General features: G+C 42.2%; 1 protein-coding gene across 1 annotated transcript in view; it reads right to left on the bottom strand.

Annotated features, from left to right (window-relative positions):
* LOC146075899 (uncharacterized) overlaps nucleotides 1-15845 on the bottom strand; it is a 91826-nt gene extending 75981 nt beyond the window's left edge. The window contains exon 1 of the mRNA XM_083185584.1: nucleotides 15764-15845. The gene's annotated coding sequence lies outside the window, so the exon portion shown is untranslated. The remainder of the gene's footprint in view (nucleotides 1-15763) is intronic.
* Between the last annotated feature and the right edge of the window lie 636 nt (nucleotides 15846-16481).

Raw genomic sequence — 16481 nt, 5'->3', positions numbered from 1 at the left:
TATCAATCAGAAAAAAGTTAGGGTGTAAACTCTCTGCTGCTCTGTGTTTTACATGTGGGCTATATCAGGATATATACCGACCAGATCTCATTGGTGACCCTTTGAGGGCGAAGATACGCATTAAAGGAAAGTATTGTACATATCCACATTACTCCCTTACGTTCTCACTTGTCACATATCCCTTGCACACAATCTCTCCTGACACCTTCTTTATTCTAATAACTATTAATATGCTCGATAAAAAAGATAGAGACAAACAACATATCATTTCACACATGGATATAAGTAACGCTGATTCAAAAAGAGTTATTAACAACAACAATAATGGCGCAAAGAGAGAATCAAATGTACTGTAGTTAGATAAAATCTCTAATACAAATGGCAAAATGATTATTATCCCAATTTATGAATAGTGTATTTACAGCGTTCTGGTCCACACAATATAAATTACAGTTGGAATCATCCAGCCACGTCTTATTCTACCCCAACAAGGAGAACTTCGTAGTAATGGGGCCACTCGATGAAGGAATGAGTTATGTGCTGGTCTCAGTTTGAGTAAATAGCAGGTAGACAGGATGTAAGGAAATCAAACTATGATAAGAGTGATTGGCGTGCATCTGCTGTATGTGCACAGATGTAATCCTGGTACCGCACTGAGTATTCTACGGGGGTCTCACATCCAAATACTGACCCTACTGAGGTATAGTGGTATGAAAAGAATCATCAACAAATGAGAGTACACAGGAGTCCAATCATTAATTAAAGGCACTTCTGCTGCTCAGCCCACATTAGTTGTGACAAGAGGCCAATTTCCACCAACCATCACTCCAGTGTTCTAATGGTACACTGTGCTTGCTAATTGCCGGAGAAGACTAATGTATGATTAGAAAACCCTAGTGCAATTATGTTAGCACAGCTGAAAATGGTTTTGCTCATTACAGTAGCTATAAAACTGGCCTTCCTTTGAGATAGTTAAGTATATGGTGCATCGCATTTGTGGATTCCATTATACTCAAAATGGCTATAAAAAGAGAACTTTCATGTGAAACTCGACAGTGCATTGTTGTTCTTCAAAATGGAGGTTATTCCATGCAAGAAATTGCAAAGAAACTGAACATTTCCTACAACGGTGTCTACAACTCCCTTCAGAGAACAGCACAAATAGGCTCTAACCAGAGTAGAAATAGAAGTAGGAGGCCCCGATGCACAACTGAGCAAGACGATTAAGTACATTAGAGTCTCTAGTTTGAGAAATAGATGCCTCACAGGTCCTCAACTGGCAGCTTAATTATATGGAACCTGCAAAATGCCAGTATCAACATCTACAACGAAGAGGCGACTGCAGGATGCTGGCCCATATCTATCTTTTCATTTTATTGCCCAGTCTCAGATTTGATTTTTTTCTTTGCCATCCTGTCTAGGATGGCAAAGAAAACATCAAATCTGAGACTGGACAGATATGGGCAAAAGAACACAGAAATTGGACAGATGACAAATGGAAAAAAAGTGTAATGGACAGACAGATCGAAATTTGAGAAGAACATTTGTGTGATACAGAACAAGTGAAAATAAGCTGTCTGATGCCATCTGTCCAGCATGATGGAGGTTCTCTGATGGTCAGGGGCTGCTTTGGTGCTGGTAAAGTGGGAGATTTGTACAAGGTAAAAGGAATTTTGAATATGGAAGGCTATCACTCAATTTTGCAATGCCATACCATAACCCGTGGACATCGCTTGATTTGAGCCATTGTCCTCTTCAAACAGGACAATGACCCAAAGCACACCTGCAAATTATGTAAAAACTACTTAGGGAATAAATAACAGATGATGTGCTACATGATTAAGTAACATATGGAGATACATTTGCTCACAAGATTACAAAGATCTACACAATACAAATTTTACAGATGGGTTTGATTTTTATTTATTTATTATTTCTAATCGGGCTATTGGATTGGATCGCCTGATAAAAGACCCCTTTCACAGCAAACACATACAGGTGTGTTATTGGTTGAGGAAGCCTTGTTTTTGGCCAAAAACTGGGCTCCTTTATGGGGATTTTGCTCCGCCTGCCCGCAAATATACAAAACATGCGATATATGTGCTGACCCTGGAATTTTATAATGCAGCCATATGTATGGGTAATAAAAAAGATGTGGTATAGGGGTCCGACAGTCGGGATCCTTGCTACGCGAGCCACGCTGCGGGCTCGGTGGCTCGCTACGCGAGCCACCTATCCTATTCTCCCTCTATGGGGGTCATGGACCCCCACGAGGGAAAATAGCGTGTGGCTGTCGGGAACCCAGCTGGCACCCAATAAAAAAAGAAGAAAAACGGGTGTGTATCACCACTAGGGTTAATACCAGGCGCTGCTTAGGGCTTGATTCAAATTCAGCTGCAGTTTAGGTTAGGGATAGTCAGTCCCTTAATACAAATAAAACAGAAAAGAAAATGGGAAACTTGCGCGTTGAGGAACGAAATAATAAACAGCATGTACAGTAAAACAATTTAACTCTTAATGAGAAACGTGTTAAAATAAACATACAATTATATACTTTGAATTGCAATTTAGAAATTTTAAAAGAACTATGCAAAAAATGTGTATTGTAAGTGATAAATACACTTTGAATAAGGGAAAGCACCCCTCTTTGCTTCCTTGGTGTGGATCCTGTTCCTATTGGACTTGTAAGAAATGGTAGAAAAGCTTAATATGGACAGTTCATACTTGACACTCACATATAGCGGGATGACTTGTTGCTGTTTGCATGCATCAGATGAAAGAGTCCCCTTTGGAGTGATGATGGTTTTGCGGTCCTTGGGCTGGCAATTTAGCCCTGGCATGGGCAGTGTCCAACAAAAGTCCTGGTTCAGGTATCCGGTGGAGATGGCTTTGTAGTCCACAAACCACAGTAGGATAGAGGGGTGCTGTATGGCTGACTAGTTTCGCTGAAGGGTTTTCAGGTTTTTATTTATTTATTAACAGTTTCTTATATAGCGCACACATATTCCGCAGCGCTGTACAGAGAATATTTGAACATTCACATCAGTCCCTGGCCCCAGTGGAGCTTACAATCTACATTCCCTACCACATGTACATGCGCACACAGGCATTCTAGGGTTTGTTAGGAGCCAATTGACCTACCAGCATATTTTTGGATTGTGGGAGGAAACCAGAGTACCCGGAGGAAACCCAAGCAAGTATGGGGAGAATATACAAACTCCGCACAGTTAAGGTCATGGTGGGAATCGAACCCATGACCTCAGTGCTCTGAGGCAGTAATGCTAACCATTACACAATCTTACTTTTCAAATGTATCCTTTTCCTGAGAAGGGTCTCTGCATTTATACCCTGGGCCAATATGGCCCCTGATTGCACCAGCTGATTTTAACTATTGGTACATGCTGTTTAGACCAAAAATTCATTTTATTTACATCCGCAACATATTTAAAATTAAAAATATCTCTAAGGTAACCTAAAATTATTAAAAATAGAAGGCAGACATATAGCAAAAAATAATAAAAATTGTCAGAATGATTTATTTATTTACAGTTTTTTATATAGCGCAGCAGATTGCATTGCGCTTTACAAATGTTGACAACACTGAAAGAATAAACTGGGTAAAACAGACAGAATTGGAGGGCCCTGCTGCAAGATTACAATCTATAGGGACATAGGAGGAAAACACAAGGACAGTGATAGCATAGCAGTCTTATCAAGTTACAGGTCCAGAAGGGAAGCTATAAAATACAGGAGTGCCTCTGAGGGTTATGTGGGTGGTACCAAAATTTGATAGGCTTGCGTGACGAGGTGAGTTTTCAGGGAACGCTTAAAAGTTTGGAGGCTAGTGGAGAGTCCTATTGTGCGTGGAATGGCATTCCATAGAGTTGGTGCAGCCCTACGAAAGTCCTGCAACAGTGACTGGGAGCTAGTGATCCGTTCAGAAGAGATACGCAGATCTTTTGCAGAGCGGAGTGGCCGAGACAGGAGATATTTTGTGAAAAGTGAAGAGATGTAGGTTGGTGTGGTTTGGTTAATAACTTTATATGTGAGTAGAAGTATTTTGTATTGACTACGGTAGAATCCGGGCAACCAATGGAGGGACTGGCAGAGCGGATCAGCAGACGATGAACGTCTGGCTAGGAAGATCAACCTCGCAGCAGCGTTCAAAATTGATTGCAGTGATAACTTTATATATAGGAGAGCTCCGTAACTAAAAAAAACCTCTTGGTAAGGAGTGCCCTAACTGAAAAAATTGGGGGAAGCGATAGAAATAAAGGTTTCCACCGCTGTGGATCATGCCTTATGTGCAAAACCACAAGCAAAAACGGATATGAGAAAAAAACCACTTAATTTCATCAATCAGTTCATCACATGCCACTCCAGAAATGTGATATATATGCTTGAGTGTGAGTGCAATATGATGTATATAGGAAAAACCACCAGAAACCTCAAACTAAGGCTGGCTGAGCATGTCTATAATATAAGGAAAGGATGTATGACCCATCCTTTGTCAGACCATTTCACCAAACATCACAACAAGTGTGAAGGAGCTATTAAGAGATTCCAGGGAATACAACAAGTAACCTGCAATTGGAAAACCAGGGATCTAGACATTAGGTTAGCAAAAAGTGAGATGAAATGGATTTTTATTTTAGACACTCTGGGGGAAATTTACTAAAGGAAATTTGTAAAAAATAGGTGTATTTGTATCCAGAAATAAACTTATTTTTGACATTTACTATCGTGAAAATACAGCAATTCGTATTCGTATTGATAGCACATCAATACGAATACGAATTGCCGTATTATCGAGATAGTAAATGTAAAAAATAAGTGTATTTCAGGATACAAATACACCTTTTTTTTACAAATTTCCTTTAGTAAATTTCTCCCTCTATGCCCAAATGGTCTTAATGCTGATTTTGAATTGAAGTGGTTTTTAGAATAATTCATATAAGTATTTTAGATCCAGTCATTACCTTTTAAAATCTTTTTTACTGTATAATCTTTTTTATTGTATTGTTTTTAATCTTTCTTCTTGTATTATTGTATCTTCCCACATGTACCCATGACTACAAAAAGGAATAATGAATTAATGAGGCTGGCCCGGTAATTAGGGATGGACTTTGCTGGAATGAAGTACTGCACAGAACGGTATTAACCCCTTCCTGACACAGCATGTTTTTGCCTTCCTGACAGAGCCCTTTTTTTCAAATCTGACATGTATCACTTAAGTGGGGATAACTTTTTTTTGCTTTTACTTATCCCAGTGATTTTGAGACTGTTTTCTCGTGACACATTGTACTTCAAATTAGTGGTAAATTTGGGTCGATACAGTCTGTGTTTTTTTGTGAAAAATACCAAAATGTCGTAAAAAAATGGAAAATTTAGCAATTTGCAAAATGTTAAATTTTCTGCTTGTGAGACAAATAATCATACCACTCAAAATAGTTAATAACTAACATAGACCATATGTCTATTTATGTTTCCATCATTATTTCAACTTCCTTTTAATTTTTTTGGACACTAGGAGGCTTACAATATGAATAGCAAATTTTCAAATTTTCAAGAAAATTTCAAACACTGATTTTTTTAGGGACCAGTTCAGTTCTGATGTGACTTTGAGGGACTTGTATGTGAGACACCCCCATAAATGATGCCATTTCAAAAACTGCACCCCTCACAGTATTCAAAACGGCATTTTGGAAGTTTGTTAACCCTTTAGGTGTTTCACAGGAATTAAAACAAAGTGTAGGTGAAATTTCAAAATTTCATTTTTTTTGCAGATTTGCAAATTTAATACAGTAGATTTTACTAGAGAAATGTGACTAAAAATTGATTCCCCCAATTCTTTTGTTTTCATAAATATCCTATATGTGGCCCTAGTGTGCACGTTGACCAAACCACAGGCTTCATAATAGAAGGAGCACCTACTTGATTTTGGAGCCTCCTTTTTATGAGATTATTTTTTAGGCACCATGTAGGTTTCTAGGCACCATAAGATGCTAAAATTTAGGAACCCCCCCACAAGTGACCCCATTTTGCAAACTACACCCCTCAGGGAATTAATCTAGGGGTATAGTGTACATTTCAAACCCCCAGGGGTTTCACCAATTTTGATACAACTGGGCTGTGCAAATGAAAAATTACATTTTTTACACAAAAATGCAGTTCTGGCTCAAAATTTTTCATTTTCACAAGGAATGAAGGAGACAAAGCACCCCAAAATCTGTGCCCCAATTTCTCCCGAGTACGGCAATGCCTCACTTGTGACCAAAAAATACCATTTGGGTGCATGGCAGGACTCAGAAGGGAAGGAGTGATTTTTGGATTTTGCAGCTCAGATTCTGGTGGAATGTTGGTGGGTGCTATGTCGCATTAGCAAGACCCCCCAAGCACCAATACAGTGGAACCCCCCCACAAGTGACCCCATTTTGCAAACTACACCCCTCAGGGAATTCATTTAGGGGTATAGTGTACATTTCAAACCCCCAGGGGTTTCACCAATTTTGATACAACTGGGCTGTGCAAATGAAAAATTAAATTTTTTACACAAAAATGCAGTTCTGGCTCAAAATTTTTCATTTTCACAAGGAATGAAGGAGACAAAGCACCCCAAAATCTGTGCCCCAATTTCTCCCGAGTACGGCAATGCCTCACATGTGACCAAAAAATACCATTTGGGTGCATGGCAGGACTCAGAACGGAAGGAGTGATTTTTGGATTTTGCAGCTCAGATTCTGGTGGAATGTTGGTGGGTGCTATGTCGCATTAGCAAGACCCCCCAAGCACCAATACAGTGGAACCCCCCCACAAGTGACCCCATTTTGCAAACTACACCCCTCAGGGAATTCATCTAGGGGTATAGTGTACATTTCAAACCCCCAGGGGTTTCACCAATTTTGATACAACTGAGCTGTGCAAATGAAAAATTACATTTTTTTACACAAAAATGCAGTTCTGGCTCAAAATTTTTCATTTTCACAAGGAATGAAGGAGACAAAGCACCCCAAAATCTGTGCCCCAATTTCTCCCGAGTACGGCAATGCCTCACATGTGACCAAAAAATACCATTTGGGTGCATGGCAGGACTCAGAAGGGAAGGAGTAATTTTTGTATTTTGCAGTTCAGATTCTGGTGGAATGTTGGTGGGTGCTATGTCGCATTAGCAAGACCCCCAAGCACCAATACAGTGGAACCCCCCACAAGTGACCCCATTTTGCAAACTACACCCCTCAGGGAATTCATCTAGGGGTATAGTGTACATTTCAAACCCCCAGGGGTTTCACCAATTTTGATACAACTGGGCTGTGCAAATGAAAAATTACATTTTTTACACAAAAATGCAGTTCTGGCTCAAAAATTTTCATTTTCACAAGGAATGAAGGAGACAAAGCTTCCCAAAATCTGTGCCCCAATTTCTCCCGAGTACGGCAATGCCTCACATGTGACCAAAAAATACCATTTGGGTGCATGGCAGGACTCAGAAGGGAAGGAGTGATTTTTGGATTTTGCAGCTCAGATTCTGGTGGAATGTTGGTGGGTGCTATGTCGCATTAGCAAGACCCCCCAAGCACCAATACAGTGGAACCCCCCCACAAGTGACCCCATTTTGCAAATTACACCCCTCAGGGAATTCATCTAGGGGTATAGTGTACATTTCAAACCCCCAGGGGTTTCACCAATTGTGGTACAACTGGGCAGTGAAAATGAAAAATTAAATTTTTTACACAAAAAATGCAGTTGTGGCTCAAAATTTTTCATTTTCACAAGGAATGAAGGAGACAAAGCACCCCAAAATCTGTGCCCCAATTTCTCCCGAGTACGGCAATGCCTCATGTGTGACCAAAAAGTGGCAGGACTCAGAAGGAAAGGAGTGATATTTGGATTTTGCAGCACAGATTCTGGTGGAATGTTGGTGGGTGCTATGTCGCATTAGCAAGACCCCCAAAGCACCAATACAGTGGACCCCCCCCCACAAGTGACCCCATTTTGCAAACTACACCCCTCAGGGAATTCATCTAGGGGTATAGTGTACATTTCAAACCCCCAGGGGTTTCACCAATTTTGATACAACTGGGCAGTGAAAATGAAAAATTACATTTTTTTACACAAAAATGCAGTTCTGGCTCAAAATTTTTCATTTTCAGAAGGTATGAAGGAGAAAAAGCACCCCAAAATCTGTGCCCCAATTTCTCCCGAGTACGGCAATGCCTCATGTGTGACCAAAAAGTGGCAGGACTCAGAAGGGAAGGAGTGATATTTGGATTTTGCAGCACAGATTCTGGTGGAATGTTGGTGGGTGCTATGTCGCATTAGCAAGACCCCCAAAGCACCAATACAGTGGAACCCCCCCACAAGTGACCCCATTTTGCAAACTACACCCCTCAGGGAATTCATCTAGGGGTATAGTGTACATTTCAAACCCCCAGGGGTTTCACCAATTTTGATACAACTGGGCTGTGCAAATGAAAAATTACATTTTTTTACACAAAAATGCAGTTCTGGCTCAAAATTTTTCATGTTCAGAAGGTATGAAGGAGAAAAAGCACCCCAAAATCTGTGCCCCAATTTCTCCCGAGTACGGCAATGCCTCATGTGTGACCAAAAAATACCAGTTGGGTGCATGGCAGGACTCAGAAGGGAAGGAGTGATTTTTGGATTTTGCGGCTCAGATTCTGGTGGAATGAATGGTGGGTGCTATGTGGCATTAGCAAGACCCACGAAGCACGGTGAAATTATGAACCTAATAATCCATAGATGTGTGGTATATTTTAAAACACTCCTTTATACATAGGCCGGGTTTGTCGGGGCAAGTGTCACACTGGAAAATAGTTTGCTTTCTTATTCCCTTTTTATAGCAAACTTTGCACCTTTTTTGTGTCCTGCCCTTTTTTCCAGTGGAGGGGATTTCATCAGGAAAATGCTGCCCTGGTACAATACGGGGGCCAGTACTAGAAGTACTGGGGCCCTCTGCCTGCTGGTTCCCAAATATTAGGCCCTTTATGACTTCCTCTTGAAAGTGCATAAATGTCCCCCTCTGGCTGGTAGAACGGAATAGCACGTAAGCGTTATACAGTGCCATCTGGATGATATACACGGCCAGCTTCTTGTACCAGATTTTTGTTTTCCGCAGGGCACTGTACGGCTTCAGTACCTGATCTGAAAGATCCACTCCGCCCATGTACCTATTGTAATCCAGGATACAATTAGGTTTTGAGGTGTGGGTACTGGTACCTCGTACAGGGACGGAGGTGGTACTGTCTCCGTGAATTGTTGTCAGTATAAGGACATCCCTCTTGTCCTTATATTTGACCAACAACATATTTTCGGTGGATTGTGCCCTGCTTTCACCCCTTCTCATTACTTGGGCAATGTGCGTTTTTGGGAGGCCTCTTTGGTTCTTGCGCACAATACCGCAAGCTGCTGTACCTCTTGAACCAAGGGCCTTAAACAGGGGGATGCTAGTGTAAAAGTTATCCACATAGAGGTGATAACCTTTATCCAGGAAGGGGTGCACTAAATCCCAGACAATTTTTCCACTAACACCTACGAGGGAGGGGGGGCATTCTGGCGGTTCAATTCTTGAATCCTTCCCTTCATATACCCTAAACCTGTGAGTGTACCCTGAAGTGCTTTCACACAGCTTATACATTTTTATGCCATACCTTGCCCTCTTACTGGGAAGGTACTGGCGGAATTTAACCCTTCCTTTAAAATGTATAAGGGACTCGTCTATGCAAATGAATTTATCTGGGATGTACATCTCTGCAAATTTGGCACTGAAATGATCAATGACCGGCCTGACTTTGAATAGCCGGTCAAAGGTGGGATCATCTCTGGGTGGGCACTGTGCATTATCGTTGTAATGCAAAAATTTAAGGATTAACTCAAAACGAGTCCGGGTCATGGCCATACGGTAAAGTGGGGTGCTGTACAGAACATCTGTACTCCAATATTGCCTAATTTCTGGCTTTTTTACTATGCCCATATGAAACACCAGATCCCAAAAGTCATCATCTCTACTGCATCTACAGGGGTCCACCTAGCAAATGATGATGTGGGGTTTTGAGCAATAAACTGCTGGGCATATAAATTAGTTTGGTCCACCATTAAATTTATAAAATCATCAGAGAAAAATAATTTGAAAAAGTCAATTTCTCTGAGACCTGTGGAATCAAATTGGATTCCTGGGATGGCCAAAAACTCAGGAACCTGGGGCTCAAAATTGTCTGGTGGTGGGGTCCATACGAGATCAATTATTGGGGGGGGGGGTCTCAGCTGCTCTACGGGGGCGTCTTTGAGGGGGTCCCTCATCACTAGAGGAGGAAGAGGAGCTTAAGATGAATCCTTCAAATTCCCCGCTTGCCTCACTGGCTGTGTCAGAGTCAGAGGCAAGCATGGCATATGCCTCCTCCGCTGAATACATTCTTCTGGATGACTGGGATGACATTTGGGATGACATTTGGGATGCCATTTTTATTTTTGTGTTTCTGGTAGTGAAATGTTTCAACACGTGTATAGTGTAGGGGGGGTACAAACTTTATTTCAATGTAGTATGTAGTGTGTATGTAGTGCAGAAAAAAAAGAAAAAAAAAAAAGGTCCTGCGCCAAAAATTTAGCACAGATGTTGGTCAGTAACGTCCGTCACTGAACAGCGCTCAAAGGCAACAGGAATTTGATAAAAAAAATAAATAAAAATAGATCAACCCTGTGCCGAAAAAGCTGATCAGTGATGTACGTCACTGATCAGCGCACAGTGGCCACAGGACACCCACAAAATCACAGTGTGTGTAAAAAAAAAATTAAAAAAAGACCCCACAGCACCCTCAAAAAAAAAAAAAGGTGATCACTGATGCGACACTGATTACCAGTGAGGGGCAGCAGGTGCACAACCTTTGGTGCAACTGACAGTGCAACTGGCAGCAACTGACAGGTATATATATATAAAAAAAAAAAACCTCTGCACCCCCAAAAAGTTGCTGATCACCTCAGATATAGTGATCAGCACAAAAGGGGGGGGGGGCAGCAGACACAAAATATAGCACTCTTTATCACTCTCTGTCACTATCTCTCTCTATCTCTCACTATCTATCACTCTATGACACTGCAGCAGCAGCACTGACAGTTATATATATAAAAAATAACCCCTGCACCCCCAAAAAGTTGCTGGGGGTGCACAAAAGGGGGCAGCAGACACAAAATATAGCACTCTCTATCACTCTCTGTCACTATCTCTCTCTATCTCTCTATCTCTCACTATCTATCACTCTATGACACTGCAGCAGCAGCACTGACAGGTATATATATATAAAAAAAAAACCTGCGCCCCCAAAAAGTTGTTGATCAGTTAATTTATACTGATCAGCACAAAAGGGGGGGGCAGCAGTCAGTTGCACACGCAGTACAGCTGTATATATATAAAAAAATATATAGCACAATCTGTCACTATCTCTCTCTATCTCTCTATCTATAACTCTATCACACTGCAGCAGCACAAAATATAGCACTCTCTGTCACTAGCTCTCTCTATCTCTCTCTATCTCTCTATCTATAACTCGATCACACTGCAGCAGCACAACACAGGAAGTCACAAGAAGTAACAAGATCCAGCACGCTACAAGCAGTGACCAGGTAAGTATTTGCAAGGATCAGGTCAGTATATCACGGCAGATAGGCACGGTGACCGCACTGCACGCAATTCCAGACCGGAATGGCGTCTGCAGTGCAGTCACCGTTAGTTTAAATCACCCTCCATGGCTGTGATTGGTTCGTCGGTCCGACGAACCAATCACGGCCTTTGGGGGCGGGTGGGGTGACACCAGTGTCACCCTTACACCCCGTGGTGATTGGTGCTGTACTTTACAGCACCAATCACCACCGATCCCTGTGTCACCGGCGAACGTTATTCGCCGGTACACAGAAAACGCTGTAATTGGCTGTTCACATTTGAACAGCCAATCACAGCGATCGCCGACGGGGGGGCGGCATCGCAGCCCCCCCTGGGCATGCAGGGACATGTCTGCTGTCAGGGACAGCAGACATGTTTAAACTGTCACCGCGTCTATAGTCGCGGTGACAGTTTAAAGCCATGACGTACATTTATGCCATGTGTCGGGAAGTACATCCCGGCCATGACGTAAATGTACGTCAAATGTCGGGAAGGGGTTAAAAGGAGTAGCCACCTCAGAAAAGAAAAATTCCTATCATCTGCCTTTACGTCTGCCCACAATAAAAATGGCGGACGGAGATCATAGAGAATAATGAATTCTGATGCATCCATACAACATCAGAAATACAGACTGAATGGTGGGAGCGAGGAGAGATGCGGTGTGGAAAAGAAATGCCCAAAACCAAGCCTCCATTCAGCAGTTGATTCTCCGTTCCTCTGAACCATATTACGCCGGATGGAACGCAAACCGGAAGTGCCGTGTGGAACGCATGACACTTCCGGACTACGAAAATCGCGGAAGTTCCATTACAGTCTATCCTTTGGTCCTCTGAACCATATCATGCCGGGAGGAACGCAAACCGGAAGTGCCGTGTGGAACGCACGGCACTTTCGGCCCGCAAAAATCGCAGAAGTCCCATTGGCTGATAATGAAGGAAGTGGGTACAAAAGGGCTAAGTAATCAATGTGTGCATACCCAGCTTGAAAAAGGAGACCTGCGTGTTTTCGAAACGCGTTGCTGACCACTTTGAAGGACACACTTTGATTCATCCTAACAGTGCAATCTTCCATCTTTTTGCACTGACACTTGGACACTTTGGGGGAAATTTACTAAAGGAAATTTGTAAAAAAATAGGTGTATTTGTATCCAGAAATACACTTATTTTTGACATTTACTTTCCCGAAAATATGGCAATTCGTAGTCGTATTGATGTGCTATCAATACGAATACGAATTGCCGTATTTTCGGGATAGTAAATGTCAAAAATAAGTGTATTTCTGGATACAAATACACCTATTTTTTACAAATTTCCTTTAGTAAATTTCCCCCTTTATCTGGACCGCACCTTTCTGCACATTGCACTTTATTTGGAGACTCATCAAAAATCAAGCCTTCTGCGGTGGTGCCGCAGAAACTTCATCTGAAGCATAGCCCACCGCAGCACCTGCATATGGTGAGATGATTCAATGCATTTAACCCCTGAATATATGAAAATTTGCGATACCATTTGATGTCCACAAGTATCAAATTTTGTTTGTATGTTTTTACTGTAAAACTTCTCCAATAAACCCTTGCTTATTACATCGTGTTTAACATCAAGTCTTTTTGAGAGAGTTGCGCCTGGCTACAACATATCTTGTTTCTCCTAGTGTTGTCAGGAGGTGGTGTACCTCCTTCATGTTGTAGTAGGCAGCACCCTCTCAATTAATTGCGCTATTTCATTTCCACAAATATTTGTACCTTTATATAAATATGTATATATAATATATGGTACTTGTGGAGTATCACGGATCAAATCGTATGGCATCGTATGCCATATGTAGTGGCATACGATGGCATACGATGCGATGTTTTACCGATTTTTGACCATTTTTGCTCAAAAATCGTATGCCATCGCATGGCATCATATGCCATATGTAGTGGCATACGATGGCATACGATGCGATACGATGTTTTACCGATTTTTGACCATTTTTGCTCAAAAATCGTATGCCATCGCATGGCATCATATGCCATATGTAGTGGCATACAATGGCATACGATGCGATACGATGTTTTACCGATTTTTGCTCAAAAATCGAATGCGATCGCATCGGATGCCATACGATGGCATCCGATGCGATGCGATGGCACCCGATGTTGCACTGAAATGCATCAGAATGCATTGAAATGTGTTTAAACTTGTGAAATGCCCCCAAATGCCATTTTTCATAGTGCACCACCCCCACTATCAACGTCAACCCGAAGCGTGGCGAGCGCAGCGGTACGCGTCCTACGACCTTTTCATACCCCCACTATCCACGTCGGCGTGGAGTTGAGAATAGAATAGTGTGGCGAGCGCAGCGAGCCACCGAGCCCGAAGCGTGGCGAGCGGACGCGGATACCTTCACAGGTAAACGCGTCCCCTCGCGGGCTTCACAGGTACATATGGCATATGATGCCATGCGATGGCATACGATTTTTGAGCAAAAATTGTCAAAAATCGGTAAAACATCATATCGCATTGTATGCCATCGTATGCCACTACATATGGCATACGATGCCATGCGATGGCATACGATTTTTGAGTAAAAATGGTCAAAAATCGGTAAAACATCGTATCGCATCGTATGCTACATACGATGCGATGCGATTTTTAGCATACGATCTGCATACGATGCAGGTCGTGGGAGCCGTGATACTCCACAAGTACCTAATGCAGGGGTTCCCAAACTTTTTTGAATCACGGCACCCTAGAGTTTCAGATTTTTTTCACGGCACCCCTAGGCCAAAAATAAATTAATTAGATTGGGTTTATATGCGATTCTTAGGGTGAGTTATGTGGTAAATGGTAGGATTTGCTTCTGTTTGTACACATTTTATGATTGGCAGCCACCAGCACTGGTTTTGCTCATAAATAACTAACCATTAATAATTTGAGCTAGTCCTGGTCCACCAACCCAGGGCACCCCTGCATGTGTCCCGAGGCACCCCAGGGAGCCACGGCACACAGTTTGGGAACCTCTGACCTAATGTATCTCTCTATAGCTGTCATAGGGGATTGGCCGTATACACTACCAGGTCAGGTACCTGCCCCTTCTGTTCTATATCTAACTATGTATATATAATGTATCTCTATAGCTGTCATAGGGGATTGGCCGTATACCGCTACCAGGTCAGGTATCTGCCCCTTCTGTTCTATATATAAATATGTATATATAATGTATCTCTATAGCTGTCATAGGGGATTGGCCGTATACCACTACCAGGTCAGGTACCTGCCCCTTCTGTTCTATATATAAATATGTATATATAATGTATCTCTATAGCTGTCATAGGGGACTGGCCGTATACCACTACTAGGTCAGGTACCTGCCCCTTCTGTTCTATATATAAATATGTATATATAGTGTATCTCTATAGCTGTCATAGGGGATTGGCCGTATACCACTACCAGGTCAGGTACCTGCCCCTTCTGTACTATATATAAATATGTATATATAATGTATCTCTATAGCTGTCATAGGGGATTGTCCGTATACCACTACCAGGTCAGGTACCTGCCCCTTCTGTTCTATATATAAATATGTATATATAATGCATCTCTATAGCTGTCATAGGGGATTGGCCGTATACCACTACCAGGTCAGGTACCTGCCCCTTCTGTACTATATATAAATATGTATATATAGTGTATCTCTATAGCTGTCATAGGGGATTGGCCATATACCACTACCAGGTCAGGTACCTGCCCCTTCTGTACTATATATAAATATGTATATATAATGTATCTCTCTATAGCTGCCATAGGGGACTGGCACTCTGTACAAATGACCCAGCCGCCGGGGCTGCCTTCCTCCAGTGTATACACCACAGACCTGGCACCCAGAGACCTGAATACAGGAATAGGCCGCACTGCACGGACCTGTGTAACCAGCAAGTGTAGTCATCAGGGCAATAACAATGTTACACTATGAGGGGTCAGCGTCACGTTACCAGGGCAGCAGCCATTTCCCTCAGGACCTAAGGCAGTTCCCATACAGGGCAATGTGCTTAGTGAGTGCAGGGTGCAGAGGTCACACAGGAAATACAATAATACACAGATTATATACCTCAGCCTGTGATGTGTGTATTCGGAATGGAGTCTGGCCAGCTTCGTCTGCAGACACCAGGGGGACATCCTGCTTGGTCACGTGACACCGCCTCTCTGACGTCATCCTGTAGTTCTGGAGTTATCCCTGTACTACAACTACGGGTGCCCAGATGTTCCAAACCTGTAATAACATTACAGAGCAAAGCAAGCCATAAACCAGTGTAGCAGGATTACATACAGGACAAAAGCTAAGGTATACTAACTACTGCAATGTGACAAATATTAAATTTACTGACACAAGGAGATTTCAATAAATAAAATATATATAACTACTGTTAAATTACGAACATATAGTAGGCTGGAGTTGAGCTGCAATGTAAATCCTGAACCTTTATAGTAACAAATAGCCTGTTTATAATATAACTCTGGTTCAGAGATTAAAAATACCATTATAAAGAGGACATTACAAAAAGATATTCTAAGCTGTTTTTTGGTAAGCCCTCTAGGGCATTGGTTCCCAAACTGTGCCATGGCACCCTGGGGTGCCTCGGGACACTTGCAGGGGTGCCCTATATTGGGGATCCAGGACCAATTCAAATTATTTATGGTCAATGTAATAGGCAAAACCAGTGCAGGCAGCTGCCAATCATATGGACACACAGAAGTGATCCTGTCCCTCACCATATAACTGGCCTTTATGTTGCCATGGTGATGGTTTGCACTGTCACACTCAGTTG

This window comes from Crinia signifera, chromosome 4 (genome assembly GCF_055691185.1).
Source record: "Crinia signifera chromosome 4, ASM5569118v1, whole genome shotgun sequence".
Lineage (NCBI taxonomy): Eukaryota > Metazoa > Chordata > Amphibia > Anura > Myobatrachidae > Crinia > Crinia signifera.
The sequence above is the reverse complement of the archived record's forward strand: the minus strand, read 5'-3'. Positions and strand labels throughout refer to the sequence as shown.